The 16,184-nt window shown below is 44.5% G+C and overlaps 15 non-coding genes across 15 annotated transcripts; 5 read left to right on the plus strand and 10 right to left on the minus strand.

Annotated features, from left to right (window-relative positions):
• The first annotated feature begins 545 nt into the window (after nucleotides 1–545).
• On the plus strand, nucleotides 546–617 carry trnaq-cug (transfer RNA glutamine (anticodon CUG)). The gene has a single exon. It is a non-coding gene; the product is annotated as a tRNA-Gln (tRNA).
• Nucleotides 618–831: 214 nt separating this feature from the next.
• On the minus strand, nucleotides 832–914 carry trnal-cag (transfer RNA leucine (anticodon CAG)). The gene has a single exon. It is a non-coding gene; the product is annotated as a tRNA-Leu (tRNA).
• Nucleotides 915–1,658: 744 nt separating this feature from the next.
• trnaq-uug (transfer RNA glutamine (anticodon UUG)) lies at nucleotides 1,659–1,730 on the minus strand. The gene has a single exon. It is a non-coding gene; the product is annotated as a tRNA-Gln (tRNA).
• Nucleotides 1,731–4,085: 2,355 nt separating this feature from the next.
• trnaq-cug (transfer RNA glutamine (anticodon CUG)) lies at nucleotides 4,086–4,157 on the plus strand. Its single transcript has one exon. It is a non-coding gene; the product is annotated as a tRNA-Gln (tRNA).
• A 214-nt stretch (nucleotides 4,158–4,371) lies between these two features.
• On the minus strand, nucleotides 4,372–4,454 carry trnal-cag (transfer RNA leucine (anticodon CAG)). Its single transcript has one exon. It is a non-coding gene; the product is annotated as a tRNA-Leu (tRNA).
• Nucleotides 4,455–5,198: 744 nt separating this feature from the next.
• On the minus strand, nucleotides 5,199–5,270 carry trnaq-uug (transfer RNA glutamine (anticodon UUG)). The gene has a single exon. It is a non-coding gene; the product is annotated as a tRNA-Gln (tRNA).
• Nucleotides 5,271–7,625: 2,355 nt separating this feature from the next.
• On the plus strand, nucleotides 7,626–7,697 carry trnaq-cug (transfer RNA glutamine (anticodon CUG)). Its single transcript has one exon. It is a non-coding gene; the product is annotated as a tRNA-Gln (tRNA).
• Nucleotides 7,698–7,911: 214 nt separating this feature from the next.
• trnal-cag (transfer RNA leucine (anticodon CAG)) lies at nucleotides 7,912–7,994 on the minus strand. The gene has a single exon. It is a non-coding gene; the product is annotated as a tRNA-Leu (tRNA).
• A 744-nt stretch (nucleotides 7,995–8,738) lies between these two features.
• Nucleotides 8,739–8,810, minus strand: trnaq-uug (transfer RNA glutamine (anticodon UUG)). Its single transcript has one exon. It is a non-coding gene; the product is annotated as a tRNA-Gln (tRNA).
• A 2,355-nt stretch (nucleotides 8,811–11,165) lies between these two features.
• On the plus strand, nucleotides 11,166–11,237 carry trnaq-cug (transfer RNA glutamine (anticodon CUG)). Its single transcript has one exon. It is a non-coding gene; the product is annotated as a tRNA-Gln (tRNA).
• A 214-nt stretch (nucleotides 11,238–11,451) lies between these two features.
• On the minus strand, nucleotides 11,452–11,534 carry trnal-cag (transfer RNA leucine (anticodon CAG)). Its single transcript has one exon. It is a non-coding gene; the product is annotated as a tRNA-Leu (tRNA).
• A 744-nt stretch (nucleotides 11,535–12,278) lies between these two features.
• Nucleotides 12,279–12,350, minus strand: trnaq-uug (transfer RNA glutamine (anticodon UUG)). Its single transcript has one exon. It is a non-coding gene; the product is annotated as a tRNA-Gln (tRNA).
• A 2,355-nt stretch (nucleotides 12,351–14,705) lies between these two features.
• trnaq-cug (transfer RNA glutamine (anticodon CUG)) lies at nucleotides 14,706–14,777 on the plus strand. Its single transcript has one exon. It is a non-coding gene; the product is annotated as a tRNA-Gln (tRNA).
• Nucleotides 14,778–14,991: 214 nt separating this feature from the next.
• Nucleotides 14,992–15,074, minus strand: trnal-cag (transfer RNA leucine (anticodon CAG)). Its single transcript has one exon. It is a non-coding gene; the product is annotated as a tRNA-Leu (tRNA).
• Nucleotides 15,075–15,818: 744 nt separating this feature from the next.
• Nucleotides 15,819–15,890, minus strand: trnaq-uug (transfer RNA glutamine (anticodon UUG)). Its single transcript has one exon. It is a non-coding gene; the product is annotated as a tRNA-Gln (tRNA).
• Nucleotides 15,891–16,184: the final 294 nt, after the last annotated feature.

The raw sequence follows: 16,184 nt of genomic DNA on the forward strand, positions 1-16,184 counted from the left end.
CAGACGACACAACGGTCATCGGCCTCATCAGGGACGGTGATGAGTCTGCGTACAGACGGGAGGTGAAACAGCTGGCCTTTTGGTGTAGTGAGAACCACCTGAAGCTGAACAAGCTCAAAACTGTGGAGATGATAGTGGACTTTAGGAGGAGCCCGTCAACACTGCTGCCAGTCACTATACTCAACAGCACAATGTGACTGCTGTGGAGACCTTCCGATTTTTGGGATCCACAATCTCCCACGACCTAAAGTGGGCCTCCAACATTGACACCATCACCAAAAAGGCCCAGCAGAGTATGCACTTCCTGGACCAGATCAGGAAATTCAACCTGCCTCAGGAGCTGTTGATCCAGTTCTACACTGCTATCATCCAGGCTGTTCTCTGCGCGCGCATGCATCGCTTTCTGCTTTGGATCGGCCACCAAACAGGTTCTGACCAAATCAGGATGTCAAGTCATTAAATCTTGCTATCAAACACAAGATCAAGCTCTTGTATAAAGTCAGGAAAAAATGCTTGACAACATTGGTGTTAATGAGATGAGTAGTGGTTCCATGGTGTAATGGTCAGCACTCTGGACTCTGAATCCAGCGATCCGAGTGCAAATCTCGGTGGGACCTGATTTTGAGAGAGACCCACAGTTGTCAAGTCCCTCGGCACTTGATGACTCTGTTCAGCAAAGACGTGACTTATTACCCATTAATAGATGACCTTTGATTTAGTTCAAATTTAGGCTCTCAAGGTTTTTCGCCATCTTCCCTGATGTGGAGAAACATGTCATTGTTTTTGGAGATCCTGCCCATTACGTTGGCTCTGCCCAAATTAAAAGCACAATGTCAGAAGTGGGATTCGAACCCACGCCTCCAGAGGAGACTGCGACCTGAACGCAGCGCCTTAGACCGCTCGGCCATCCTGACCATGTTTTATCAAAAGGCTATCGATTTCTTCAGATTTTAACCAGGTGTTGAAGCGCGCTATGTTTGCTTACCGTCGCCTGAACACTTGGAAAAACTACTCAAGGCTTCAAGATGCACGGAACTTTGCATAATCTCCTGACATTCTCCGGAAGGGGCTCTACGTGAGAACACAAATGCCAACTCAGAGGCTCTGGACTTTCTACTGTGTCTCTCCTGCCTGCGCCCCCCCCCGAGTAAAAACTCCAGATTATGTCCGATCGAGCCTATGTGAGAAAAAAGTAGGGGATTAACTGGAAGATAAACCGCAAGTGAGTGGTTGTGGTTTAAATGTTTCTAAAACATGACAGAGACGCAAAACTTAAAAAAACTAAAAGAACGAAAAACAGTTCAGGAGCGAATTCGCGTAGACCACACAGTCGAAGAGCTCAACAAGAATCGAGAGCTTTTCTTTTTTTTTTTGCTCCATAGGATCCTCTAAGAACTGTGATGTCATGTTTCGAAGGAATTGATTGGTCAGAGGGCGGTGCTTTTATACTGGTTGATCGTTCATCTCCAATTCAACCGGCTCAAGGGCAGGTCAGCCGTTCAGCATAAGTTACTATTAAGAAGTGAATGAGTTCTGTAGGAGGACAAACCCCTAATTTAACAGGAATTAAAGCTGATCAGCGCAAATGCTGCTTCATAGTACAGGACAGAGACCTTCTGCCAGATGTTCATCCTCCATATTTCATGAGAACTAACTTGAGGTTCAACCGAGACTTGAACTCGGATCACTGGATTCAAAGTCCAGAGTGCTGACCATTACACCATTGAACCACGACATCGAGCAATCGAATCATTAACGGGACCAGCTCAGGATTGCTGCAGACACATACACTCCTGATCAAAATCTTAAGACCAGTTAAAAAATTGCATGAATTTGCATTTTGCACTGTTGGATCTTAGGAAGGTTCTAAGTAGAGCTTCAAAATGCAAAAAGAAGAAATGGGAACAAGAGACCAAAAGTTGTGAGCAGGCAATTTATTGAAAACAACAATTTAACTCAAATAGGCTGTTCATCAGCTGATCAAAAGTTTAAGACCACAGCCTTTAAAAGCCAAAATCTGTGCAAAAATTTGGATTCCATGTCCTTTCCTGTCAAGTAATCACACTGTGAAGATCTCTTGATGGCAAAGGCAAAAAAGCTCACCGTCTTTGAACGTGGTAGGATTGTTGAACTGCATAAACAAGGCCACTCACAACGTGCCATCGCTGCTGAGGTTGGACGCAGTAAGACAGTCATTTTGCATATCTTAAAAGATCCTCAGGGTTATGGAACAAAAAAATCAAGCGGTAGACCCAAAAAAATCTCACCGGCGCTGAGCCGCAGGATCCGAATGGCTGTCCGTCAAGACACGGGACGATCCTCGTCCCAAATTAAGACCATTACTGGTGCTGACTGCAGCCCATAACCATCAGACGGCATCTGCGAAGGAAGGGCTTCAAAAAAAAAAAATGTATTCAAAGTCTCCTTCAACGCCACAAAATTGCCCATTTAGACTTTGCAAGGGAGCACCAAACATGGGACATTCAAAGGTGGAAGAAAGTTTTATTCTCTGACGAGCAAAAATGTAACCTTGATGGTCCTGATGGCTTCCAACGTTACTGGCATGACAAGGAGATGCCACCTGAGATGTTTTCTACGCGGCACAGTGGAGGGGGCGCCATCATGATCTGGGGTGCTTTTTCCTTCAATGGAACAATGGAGCTCCAGGTTGTGCAGGGGCGTCAAACAGCAGCTGGCTATGTGGGGATGTTGCAGCGGGCATCCCTCATGACTGAGGGCCCTCGTCTGTGTGGTAACGACTGGGTTTTTCAGCAGGACAACACTCCAATTCACAATGCTCGTCTGACCAAGACTTTTTTCCAGGAGAATAACATCAGTCTTTTGGACCATCCTGCGTGTTCCCCTGATCTTAATCCAATTGAGAACATTTGGGGATGGATGGCAAGGGAAGTTTACAAAAATGGACTTCAGTTCCAGACAGTGGATGCCCTTCCTGAAGCCATCTTCACCACTTGGCGCAACATTCGCACTAGCCTTTTGGAAACACTTGCATCAAGCATGCCAAAACGAATTTTTGAAGTGATCAACAATAATGGTGGAGCTACTCATTACTGAGTCAGTTTTTGACACTTTAATTTCTGTTTTAGGATTTTTTCTTTTTTTTTTGAACTGTGGTCTTAAACTTTTGATCAGCTGATGAACAGCCTACTTCAGTTAAATTGTTGTTTTCAATAAATTGCCTGCTCACAACTTTTGGGCTCTTGTTCCCATTTCTTCTTTTTGCATTTTGAAACTCTACTTAGAACCTTCCTAAGATTCAACAGTGCAAAATGCAAATTCATGCAATTTTTTAACTGGTCTTAAGATTTTGATCAGGAGTGTATTACAGACCAGGTATCCTTTTACCGTGCTGCTGCATGTCCTCCAGAATCTAAAGAAAGACTCAACAGAAACGGTCTGCCCTTGACCACCTACATGAGTTATATCAAAAGTAAGCAGGAGACAAGTACATAGACCTAATGGAAATGAATACAAGCACTAGGGGACAAGTTGAGCTGTTTGTTAAACTCCTGAAGTTGGCAGACGACACAACGGTCATCGGCCTCATCAGGGACGGTGATGAGTCTGCGTACAGACGGGAGGTGAAACAGCTGGCCTTTTGGTGTAGTGAGAACCACCTGAAGCTGAACAAGCTCAAAACTGTGGAGATGATAGTGGACTTTAGGAGGAGCCCGTCAACACTGCTGCCAGTCACTATACTCAACAGCACAATGTGACTGCTGTGGAGACCTTCCGATTTTTGGGATCCACAATCTCCCACGACCTAAAGTGGGCCTCCAACATTGACACCATCACCAAAAAGGCCCAGCAGAGTATGCACTTCCTGGACCAGATCAGGAAATTCAACCTGCCTCAGGAGCTGTTGATCCAGTTCTACACTGCTATCATCCAGGCTGTTCTCTGCGCGCGCATGCATCGCTTTCTGCTTTGGATCGGCCACCAAACAGGTTCTGACCAAATCAGGATGTCAAGTCATTAAATCTTGCTATCAAACACAAGATCAAGCTCTTGTATAAAGTCAGGAAAAAATGCTTGACAACATTGGTGTTAATGAGATGAGTAGTGGTTCCATGGTGTAATGGTCAGCACTCTGGACTCTGAATCCAGCGATCCGAGTGCAAATCTCGGTGGGACCTGATTTTGAGAGAGACCCACAGTTGTCAAGTCCCTCGGCACTTGATGACTCTGTTCAGCAAAGACGTGACTTATTACCCATTAATAGATGACCTTTGATTTAGTTCAAATTTAGGCTCTCAAGGTTTTTCGCCATCTTCCCTGATGTGGAGAAACATGTCATTGTTTTTGGAGATCCTGCCCATTACGTTGGCTCTGCCCAAATTAAAAGCACAATGTCAGAAGTGGGATTCGAACCCACGCCTCCAGAGGAGACTGCGACCTGAACGCAGCGCCTTAGACCGCTCGGCCATCCTGACCATGTTTTATCAAAAGGCTATCGATTTCTTCAGATTTTAACCAGGTGTTGAAGCGCGCTATGTTTGCTTACCGTCGCCTGAACACTTGGAAAAACTACTCAAGGCTTCAAGATGCACGGAACTTTGCATAATCTCCTGACATTCTCCGGAAGGGGCTCTACGTGAGAACACAAATGCCAACTCAGAGGCTCTGGACTTTCTACTGTGTCTCTCCTGCCTGCGCCCCCCCCCGAGTAAAAACTCCAGATTATGTCCGATCGAGCCTATGTGAGAAAAAAGTAGGGGATTAACTGGAAGATAAACCGCAAGTGAGTGGTTGTGGTTTAAATGTTTCTAAAACATGACAGAGACGCAAAACTTAAAAAAACTAAAAGAACGAAAAACAGTTCAGGAGCGAATTCGCGTAGACCACACAGTCGAAGAGCTCAACAAGAATCGAGAGCTTTTCTTTTTTTTTTTGCTCCATAGGATCCTCTAAGAACTGTGATGTCATGTTTCGAAGGAATTGATTGGTCAGAGGGCGGTGCTTTTATACTGGTTGATCGTTCATCTCCAATTCAACCGGCTCAAGGGCAGGTCAGCCGTTCAGCATAAGTTACTATTAAGAAGTGAATGAGTTCTGTAGGAGGACAAACCCCTAATTTAACAGGAATTAAAGCTGATCAGCGCAAATGCTGCTTCATAGTACAGGACAGAGACCTTCTGCCAGATGTTCATCCTCCATATTTCATGAGAACTAACTTGAGGTTCAACCGAGACTTGAACTCGGATCACTGGATTCAAAGTCCAGAGTGCTGACCATTACACCATTGAACCACGACATCGAGCAATCGAATCATTAACGGGACCAGCTCAGGATTGCTGCAGACACATACACTCCTGATCAAAATCTTAAGACCAGTTAAAAAATTGCATGAATTTGCATTTTGCACTGTTGGATCTTAGGAAGGTTCTAAGTAGAGCTTCAAAATGCAAAAAGAAGAAATGGGAACAAGAGACCAAAAGTTGTGAGCAGGCAATTTATTGAAAACAACAATTTAACTCAAATAGGCTGTTCATCAGCTGATCAAAAGTTTAAGACCACAGCCTTTAAAAGCCAAAATCTGTGCAAAAATTTGGATTCCATGTCCTTTCCTGTCAAGTAATCACACTGTGAAGATCTCTTGATGGCAAAGGCAAAAAAGCTCACCGTCTTTGAACGTGGTAGGATTGTTGAACTGCATAAACAAGGCCACTCACAACGTGCCATCGCTGCTGAGGTTGGACGCAGTAAGACAGTCATTTTGCATATCTTAAAAGATCCTCAGGGTTATGGAACAAAAAAATCAAGCGGTAGACCCAAAAAAATCTCACCGGCGCTGAGCCGCAGGATCCGAATGGCTGTCTGTCAAGACACGGGACGATCCTCGTCCCAAATTAAGACCATTACTGGTGCTGACTGCAGCCCATAACCATCAGACGGCATCTGCGAAGGAAGGGCTTCAAAAAAAAAAAACGTATTCAAAGTCTCCTTCAACGCCACAAAATTGCCCATTTAGACTTTGCAAGGGAGCACCAAACATGGGACATTCAAAGGTGGAAGAAAGTTTTATTCTCTGACGAGCAAAAATGTAACCTTGATGGTCCTGATGGCTTCCAACGTTACTGGCATGACAAGGAGATGCCACCTGAGATGTTTTCTACGCGGCACAGTGGAGGGGGCGCCATCATGATCTGGGGTGCTTTTTCCTTCAATGGAACAATGGAGCTCCAGGTTGTGCAGGGGCGTCAAACAGCAGCTGGCTATGTGGGGATGTTGCAGCGGGCATCCCTCATGACTGAGGGCCCTCGTCTGTGTGGTAACGACTGGGTTTTTCAGCAGGACAACACTCCAATTCACAATGCTCGTCTGACCAAGACTTTTTTCCAGGAGAATAACATCAGTCTTTTGGACCATCCTGCGTGTTCCCCTGATCTTAATCCAATTGAGAACATTTGGGGATGGATGGCAAGGGAAGTTTACAAAAATGGACTTCAGTTCCAGACAGTGGATGCCCTTCCTGAAGCCATCTTCACCACTTGGCGCAACATTCGCACTAGCCTTTTGGAAACACTTGCATCAAGCATGCCAAAACGAATTTTTGAAGTGATCAACAATAATGGTGGAGCTACTCATTACTGAGTCAGTTTTTGACACTTTAATTTCTGTTTTAGGATTTTTTCTTTTTTTTTTGAACTGTGGTCTTAAACTTTTGATCAGCTGATGAACAGCCTACTTCAGTTAAATTGTTGTTTTCAATAAATTGCCTGCTCACAACTTTTGGGCTCTTGTTCCCATTTCTTCTTTTTGCATTTTGAAACTCTACTTAGAACCTTCCTAAGATTCAACAGTGCAAAATGCAAATTCATGCAATTTTTTAACTGGTCTTAAGATTTTGATCAGGAGTGTATTACAGACCAGGTATCCTTTTACCGTGCTGCTGCATGTCCTCCAGAATCTAAAGAAAGACTCAACAGAAACGGTCTGCCCTTGACCACCTACATGAGTTATATCAAAAGTAAGCAGGAGACAAGTACATAGACCTAATGGAAATGAATACAAGCACTAGGGGACAAGTTGAGCTGTTTGTTAAACTCCTGAAGTTGGCAGACGACACAACGGTCATCGGCCTCATCAGGGACGGTGATGAGTCTGCGTACAGACGGGAGGTGAAACAGCTGGCCTTTTGGTGTAGTGAGAACCACCTGAAGCTGAACAAGCTCAAAACTGTGGAGATGATAGTGGACTTTAGGAGGAGCCCGTCAACACTGCTGCCAGTCACTATACTCAACAGCACAATGTGACTGCTGTGGAGACCTTCCGATTTTTGGGATCCACAATCTCCCACGACCTAAAGTGGGCCTCCAACATTGACACCATCACCAAAAAGGCCCAGCAGAGTATGCACTTCCTGGACCAGATCAGGAAATTCAACCTGCCTCAGGAGCTGTTGATCCAGTTCTACACTGCTATCATCCAGGCTGTTCTCTGCGCGCGCATGCATCGCTTTCTGCTTTGGATCGGCCACCAAACAGGTTCTGACCAAATCAGGATGTCAAGTCATTAAATCTTGCTATCAAACACAAGATCAAGCTCTTGTATAAAGTCAGGAAAAAATGCTTGACAACATTGGTGTTAATGAGATGAGTAGTGGTTCCATGGTGTAATGGTCAGCACTCTGGACTCTGAATCCAGCGATCCGAGTTCAAATCTCGGTGGGACCTGATTTTGAGAGAGACCCACAGTTGTCAAGTCCCTCGGCACTTGATGACTCTGTTCAGCAAAGACGTGACTTATTACCCATTAATAGATGACCTTTGATTTAGTTCAAATTTAGGCTCTCAAGGTTTTTCGCCATCTTCCCTGATGTGGAGAAACATGTCATTGTTTTTGGAGATCCTGCCCATTACGTTGGCTCTGCCCAAATTAAAAGCACAATGTCAGAAGTGGGATTCGAACCCACGCCTCCAGAGGAGACTGCGACCTGAACGCAGCGCCTTAGACCGCTCGGCCATCCTGACCATGTTTTATCAAAAGGCTATCGATTTCTTCAGATTTTAACCAGGTGTTGAAGCGCGCTATGTTTGCTTACCGTCGCCTGAACACTTGGAAAAACTACTCAAGGCTTCAAGATGCACGGAACTTTGCATAATCTCCTGACATTCTCCGGAAGGGGCTCTACGTGAGAACACAAATGCCAACTCAGAGGCTCTGGACTTTCTACTGTGTCTCTCCTGCCTGCGCCCCCCCCCGAGTAAAAACTCCAGATTATGTCCGATCGAGCCTATGTGAGAAAAAAGTAGGGGATTAACTGGAAGATAAACCGCAAGTGAGTGGTTGTGGTTTAAATGTTTCTAAAACATGACAGAGACGCAAAACTTAAAAAAACTAAAAGAACGAAAAACAGTTCAGGAGCGAATTCGCGTAGACCACACAGTCGAAGAGCTCAACAAGAATCGAGAGCTTTTCTTTTTTTTTTTGCTCCATAGGATCCTCTAAGAACTGTGATGTCATGTTTCGAAGGAATTGATTGGTCAGAGGGCGGTGCTTTTATACTGGTTGATCGTTCATCTCCAATTCAACCGGCTCAAGGGCAGGTCAGCCGTTCAGCATAAGTTACTATTAAGAAGTGAATGAGTTCTGTAGGAGGACAAACCCCTAATTTAACAGGAATTAAAGCTGATCAGCGCAAATGCTGCTTCATAGTACAGGACAGAGACCTTCTGCCAGATGTTCATCCTCCATATTTCATGAGAACTAACTTGAGGTTCAACCGAGACTTGAACTCGGATCACTGGATTCAAAGTCCAGAGTGCTGACCATTACACCATTGAACCACGACATCGAGCAATCGAATCATTAACGGGACCAGCTCAGGATTGCTGCAGACACATACACTCCTGATCAAAATCTTAAGACCAGTTAAAAAATTGCATGAATTTGCATTTTGCACTGTTGGATCTTAGGAAGGTTCTAAGTAGAGCTTCAAAATGCAAAAAGAAGAAATGGGAACAAGAGACCAAAAGTTGTGAGCAGGCAATTTATTGAAAACAACAATTTAACTCAAATAGGCTGTTCATCAGCTGATCAAAAGTTTAAGACCACAGCCTTTAAAAGCCAAAATCTGTGCAAAAATTTGGATTCCATGTCCTTTCCTGTCAAGTAATCACACTGTGAAGATCTCTTGATGGCAAAGGCAAAAAAGCTCACCGTCTTTGAACGTGGTAGGATTGTTGAACTGCATAAACAAGGCCACTCACAACGTGCCATCGCTGCTGAGGTTGGACGCAGTAAGACAGTCATTTTGCATATCTTAAAAGATCCTCAGGGTTATGGAACAAAAAAATCAAGCGGTAGACCCAAAAAAATCTCACCGGCGCTGAGCCGCAGGATCCGAATGGCTGTCCGTCAAGACACGGGACGATCCTCGTCCCAAATTAAGACCATTACTGGTGCTGACTGCAGCCCATAACCATCAGACGGCATCTGCGAAGGAAGGGCTTCAAAAAAAAAAAACGTATTCAAAGTCTCCTTCAACGCCACAAAATTGCCCATTTAGACTTTGCAAGGGAGCACCAAACATGGGACATTCAAAGGTGGAAGAAAGTTTTATTCTCTGACGAGCAAAAATGTAACCTTGATGGTCCTGATGGCTTCCAACGTTACTGGCATGACAAGGAGATGCCACCTGAGATGTTTTCTACGCGGCACAGTGGAGGGGGCGCCATCATGATCTGGGGTGCTTTTTCCTTCAATGGAACAATGGAGCTCCAGGTTGTGCAGGGGCGTCAAACAGCAGCTGGCTATGTGGGGATGTTGCAGCGGGCATCCCTCATGACTGAGGGCCCTCGTCTGTGTGGTAACGACTGGGTTTTTCAGCAGGACAACACTCCAATTCACAATGCTCGTCTGACCAAGACTTTTTTCCAGGAGAATAACATCAGTCTTTTGGACCATCCTGCGTGTTCCCCTGATCTTAATCCAATTGAGAACATTTGGGGATGGATGGCAAGGGAAGTTTACAAAAATGGACTTCAGTTCCAGACAGTGGATGCCCTTCCTGAAGCCATCTTCACCACTTGGCGCAACATTCGCACTAGCCTTTTGGAAACACTTGCATCAAGCATGCCAAAACGAATTTTTGAAGTGATCAACAATAATGGTGGAGCTACTCATTACTGAGTCAGTTTTTGACACTTTAATTTCTGTTTTAGGATTTTTTCTTTTTTTTTTGAACTGTGGTCTTAAACTTTTGATCAGCTGATGAACAGCCTACTTCAGTTAAATTGTTGTTTTCAATAAATTGCCTGCTCACAACTTTTGGGCTCTTGTTCCCATTTCTTCTTTTTGCATTTTGAAACTCTACTTAGAACCTTCCTAAGATTCAACAGTGCAAAATGCAAATTCATGCAATTTTTTAACTGGTCTTAAGATTTTGATCAGGAGTGTATTACAGACCAGGTATCCTTTTACCGTGCTGCTGCATGTCCTCCAGAATCTAAAGAAAGACTCAACAGAAACGGTCTGCCCTTGACCACCTACATGAGTTATATCAAAAGTAAGCAGGAGACAAGTACATAGACCTAATGGAAATGAATACAAGCACTAGGGGACAAGTTGAGCTGTTTGTTAAACTCCTGAAGTTGGCAGACGACACAACGGTCATCGGCCTCATCAGGGACGGTGATGAGTCTGCGTACAGACGGGAGGTGAAACAGCTGGCCTTTTGGTGTAGTGAGAACCACCTGAAGCTGAACAAGCTCAAAACTGTGGAGATGATAGTGGACTTTAGGAGGAGCCCGTCAACACTGCTGCCAGTCACTATACTCAACAGCACAATGTGACTGCTGTGGAGACCTTCCGATTTTTGGGATCCACAATCTCCCACGACCTAAAGTGGGCCTCCAACATTGACACCATCACCAAAAAGGCCCAGCAGAGTATGCACTTCCTGGACCAGATCAGGAAATTCAACCTGCCTCAGGAGCTGTTGATCCAGTTCTACACTGCTATCATCCAGGCTGTTCTCTGCGCGCGCATGCATCGCTTTCTGCTTTGGATCGGCCACCAAACAGGTTCTGACCAAATCAGGATGTCAAGTCATTAAATCTTGCTATCAAACACAAGATCAAGCTCTTGTATAAAGTCAGGAAAAAATGCTTGACAACATTGGTGTTAATGAGATGAGTAGTGGTTCCATGGTGTAATGGTCAGCACTCTGGACTCTGAATCCAGCGATCCGAGTTCAAATCTCGGTGGGACCTGATTTTGAGAGAGACCCACAGTTGTCAAGTCCCTCGGCACTTGATGACTCTGTTCAGCAAAGACGTGACTTATTACCCATTAATAGATGACCTTTGATTTAGTTCAAATTTAGGCTCTCAAGGTTTTTCGCCATCTTCCCTGATGTGGAGAAACATGTCATTGTTTTTGGAGATCCTGCCCATTACGTTGGCTCTGCCCAAATTAAAAGCACAATGTCAGAAGTGGGATTCGAACCCACGCCTCCAGAGGAGACTGCGACCTGAACGCAGCGCCTTAGACCGCTCGGCCATCCTGACCATGTTTTATCAAAAGGCTATCGATTTCTTCAGATTTTAACCAGGTGTTGAAGCGCGCTATGTTTGCTTACCGTCGCCTGAACACTTGGAAAAACTACTCAAGGCTTCAAGATGCACGGAACTTTGCATAATCTCCTGACATTCTCCGGAAGGGGCTCTACGTGAGAACACAAATGCCAACTCAGAGGCTCTGGACTTTCTACTGTGTCTCTCCTGCCTGCGCCCCCCCCCGAGTAAAAACTCCAGATTATGTCCGATCGAGCCTATGTGAGAAAAAAGTAGGGGATTAACTGGAAGATAAACCGCAAGTGAGTGGTTGTGGTTTAAATGTTTCTAAAACATGACAGAGACGCAAAACTTAAAAAAACTAAAAGAACGAAAAACAGTTCAGGAGCGAATTCGCGTAGACCACACAGTCGAAGAGCTCAACAAGAATCGAGAGCTTTTCTTTTTTTTTTTGCTCCATAGGATCCTCTAAGAACTGTGATGTCATGTTTCGAAGGAATTGATTGGTCAGAGGGCGGTGCTTTTATACTGGTTGATCGTTCATCTCCAATTCAACCGGCTCAAGGGCAGGTCAGCCGTTCAGCATAAGTTACTATTAAGAAGTGAATGAGTTCTGTAGGAGGACAAACCCCTAATTTAACAGGAATTAAAGCTGATCAGCGCAAATGCTGCTTCATAGTACAGGACAGAGACCTTCTGCCAGATGTTCATCCTCCATATTTCATGAGAACTAACTTGAGGTTCAACCGAGACTTGAACTCGGATCACTGGATTCAAAGTCCAGAGTGCTGACCATTACACCATTGAACCACGACATCGAGCAATCGAATCATTAACGGGACCAGCTCAGGATTGCTGCAGACACATACACTCCTGATCAAAATCTTAAGACCAGTTAAAAAATTGCATGAATTTGCATTTTGCACTGTTGGATCTTAGGAAGGTTCTAAGTAGAGCTTCAAAATGCAAAAAGAAGAAATGGGAACAAGAGACCAAAAGTTGTGAGCAGGCAATTTATTGAAAACAACAATTTAACTCAAATAGGCTGTTCATCAGCTGATCAAAAGTTTAAGACCACAGCCTTTAAAAGCCAAAATCTGTGCAAAAATTTGGATTCCATGTCCTTTCCTGTCAAGTAATCACACTGTGAAGATCTCTTGATGGCAAAGGCAAAAAAGCTCACCGTCTTTGAACGTGGTAGGATTGTTGAACTGCATAAACAAGGCCTCTCACAACGTGCCATCGCTGCTGAGGTTGGACGCAGTAAGACAGTCATTTTGCATATCTTAAAAGATCCTCAGGGTTATGGAACAAAAAAATCAAGCGGTAGACCCAAAAAAATCTCACCGGCGCTGAGCCGGAGGATCCGAATGGCTGTCCGTCAAGACACGGGACGATCCTCGTCCCAAATTAAGGCCATTACTGGTGCTGACTGCAGCCCATAACCATCAGACGGCATCTGCGAAGGAAGGGCTTCAAAAAAAAAAAATGTATTCAAAGTCTCCTTCAACGCCACAAAATTGCCCATTTAGACTTTGCAAGGGAGCACCAAACATGGGACATTCAAAGGTGGAAGAAAGTTTTATTCTCTGACGAGCAAAAATGTAACCTTGATGGTCCTGATGGCTTCCAACGTTACTGGCATGACAAGGAGATGCCACCTGAGATGTTTTCTACGCGGCACAGTGGAGGGGGCGCCATCATGATCTGGGGTGCTTTTTCCTTCAATGGAACAATGGAGCTCCAGGTTGTGCAGGGGCGTCAAACAGCAGCTGGCTATGTGGGGATGTTGCAGCGGGCATCCCTCATGACTGAGGGCCCTCGTCTGTGTGGTAACGACTGGGTTTTTCAGCAGGACAACACTCCAATTCACAATGCTCGTCTGACCAAGACTTTTTTCCAGGAGAATAACATCAGTCTTTTGGACCATCCTGCGTGTTCCCCTGATCTTAATCCAATTGAGAACATTTGGGGATGGATGGCAAGGGAAGTTTACAAAAATGGACTTCAGTTCCAGACAGTGGATGCCCTTCCTGAAGCCATCTTCACCACTTGGCGCAACATTCGCACTAGCCTTTTGGAAACACTTGCATCAAGCATGCCAAAACGAATTTTTGAAGTGATCAACAATAATGGTGGAGCTACTCATTACTGAGTCAGTTTTTGACACTTTAATTTCTGTTTTAGGATTTTTTCTTTTTTTTTTGAACTGTGGTCTTAAACTTTTGATCAGCTGATGAACAGCCTACTTCAGTTAAATTGTTGTTTTCAATAAATTGCCTGCTCACAACTTTTGGGCTCTTGTTCCCATTTCTTCTTTTTGCATTTTGAAACTCTACTTAGAACCTTCCTAAGATTCAACAGTGCAAAATGCAAATTCATGCAATTTTTTAACTGGTCTTAAGATTTTGATCAGGAGTGTATTACAGACCAGGTATCCTTTTACCGTGCTGCTGCATGTCCTCCAGAATCTAAAGAAAGACTCAACAGAAACGGTCTGCCCTTGACCACCTACATGAGTTATATCAAAAGTAAGCAGGAGACAAGTACATAGACCTAATGGAAATGAATACAAGCACTAGGGGACAAGTTGAGCTGTTTGTTAAACTCCTGAAGTTGGCAGACGACACAACGGTCATCGGCCTCATCAGGGACGGTGATGAGTCTGCGTACAGACGGGAGGTGAAACAGCTGGCCTTTTGGTGTAGTGAGAACCACCTGAAGCTGAACAAGCTCAAAACTGTGGAGATGATAGTGGACTTTAGGAGGAGCCCGTCAACACTGCTGCCAGTCACTATACTCAACAGCACAATGTGACTGCTGTGGAGACCTTCCGATTTTTGGGATCCACAATCTCCCACGACCTAAAGTGGGCCTCCAACATTGACACCATCACCAAAAAGGCCCAGCAGAGTATGCACTTCCTGGACCAGATCAGGAAATTCAACCTGCCTCAGGAGCTGTTGATCCAGTTCTACACTGCTATCATCCAGGCTGTTCTCTGCGCGCGCATGCATCGCTTTCTGCTTTGGATCGGCCACCAAACAGGTTCTGACCAAATCAGGATGTCAAGTCATTAAATCTTGCTATCAAACACAAGATCAAGCTCTTGTATAAAGTCAGGAAAAAATGCTTGACAACATTGGTGTTAATGAGATGAGTAGTGGTTCCATGGTGTAATGGTCAGCACTCTGGACTCTGAATCCAGCGATCCGAGTTCAAATCTCGGTGGGACCTGATTTTGAGAGAGACCCACAGTTGTCAAGTCCCTCGGCACTTGATGACTCTGTTCAGCAAAGACGTGACTTATTACCCATTAATAGATGACCTTTGATTTAGTTCAAATTTAGGCTCTCAAGGTTTTTCGCCATCTTCCCTGATGTGGAGAAACATGTCATTGTTTTTGGAGATCCTGCCCATTACGTTGGCTCTGCCCAAATTAAAAGCACAATGTCAGAAGTGGGATTCGAACCCACGCCTCCAGAGGAGACTGCGACCTGAACGCAGCGCCTTAGACCGCTCGGCCATCCTGACCATGTTTTATCAAAAGGCTATCGATTTCTTCAGATTTTAACCAGGTGTTGAAGCGCGCTATGTTTGCTTACCGTCGCCTGAACACTTGGAAAAACTACTCAAGGCTTCAAGATGCACGGAACTTTGCATAATCTCCTGACATTCTCCGGAAGGGGCTCTACGTGAGAACACAAATGCCAACTCAGAGGCTCTGGACTTTCTACTGTGTCTCTCCTGCCTGCGCCCCCCCCCGAGTAAAAACTCCAGATTATGTCCGATCGAGCCTATGTGAGAAAAAAGTAGGGGATTAACTGGAAGATAAACCGCAAGTGAGTGGTTGTGGTTTAAATGTTTCTAAAACATGACAGAGACGCAAAACTTAAAAAAACTAAAAGAACGAAAAACAGTTCAGGAGCGAATTCGCGTAGACCACACAGTCGAAGAGCTCAACAAGAATCGAGAGCTTTTCTTTTTTTTTTTGCTCCATAGGATCCTCTAAGAACTGTGATGTCATGTTTCGAAGGAATTGATTGGTCAGAGGGCGGTGCTTTTATACTGGTTGATCGTTCATCTCCAATTCAACCGGCTCAAGGGCAGGTCAGCCGTTCAGCATAAGTTACTATTAAGAAGTGAATGAGTTCTGTAGGAGGACAAACCCCTAATTTAACAGGAATTAAAGCTGATCAGCGCAAATGCTGCTTCATAGTACAGGACAGAGACCTTCTGCCAGATGTTCATCCTCCATATTTCATGAGAACTAACTTGAGGTTCAACCGAGACTTGAACTCGGATCACTGGATTCAAAGTCCAGAGTGCTGACCATTACACCATTGAACCACGACATCGAGCAATCGAATCATTAACGGGACCAGCTCAGGATTGCTGCAGACACATACACTCCTGATCAAAATCTTAAGACCAGTTAAAAAATTGCATGAATTTGCATTTTGCACTGTTGGATCTTAGGAAGGTTCTAAGTAGAGCTTCAAAATGCAAAAAGAAGAAATGGGAACAAGAGACCAAAAGTTGTGAGCAGGCAATTTATTGAAAACAACAATTTAACTCAAATAGGCTGTTCATCAGCTGATCAAAAGTTTAAGACCACAGCCTTTAAAAGCCAAAATCTGTGCA

The sequence above is a fragment of the Pleuronectes platessa genome, chromosome 6, assembly GCF_947347685.1.
Source record: "Pleuronectes platessa chromosome 6, fPlePla1.1, whole genome shotgun sequence".
Lineage (NCBI taxonomy): Eukaryota > Metazoa > Chordata > Actinopteri > Pleuronectiformes > Pleuronectidae > Pleuronectes > Pleuronectes platessa.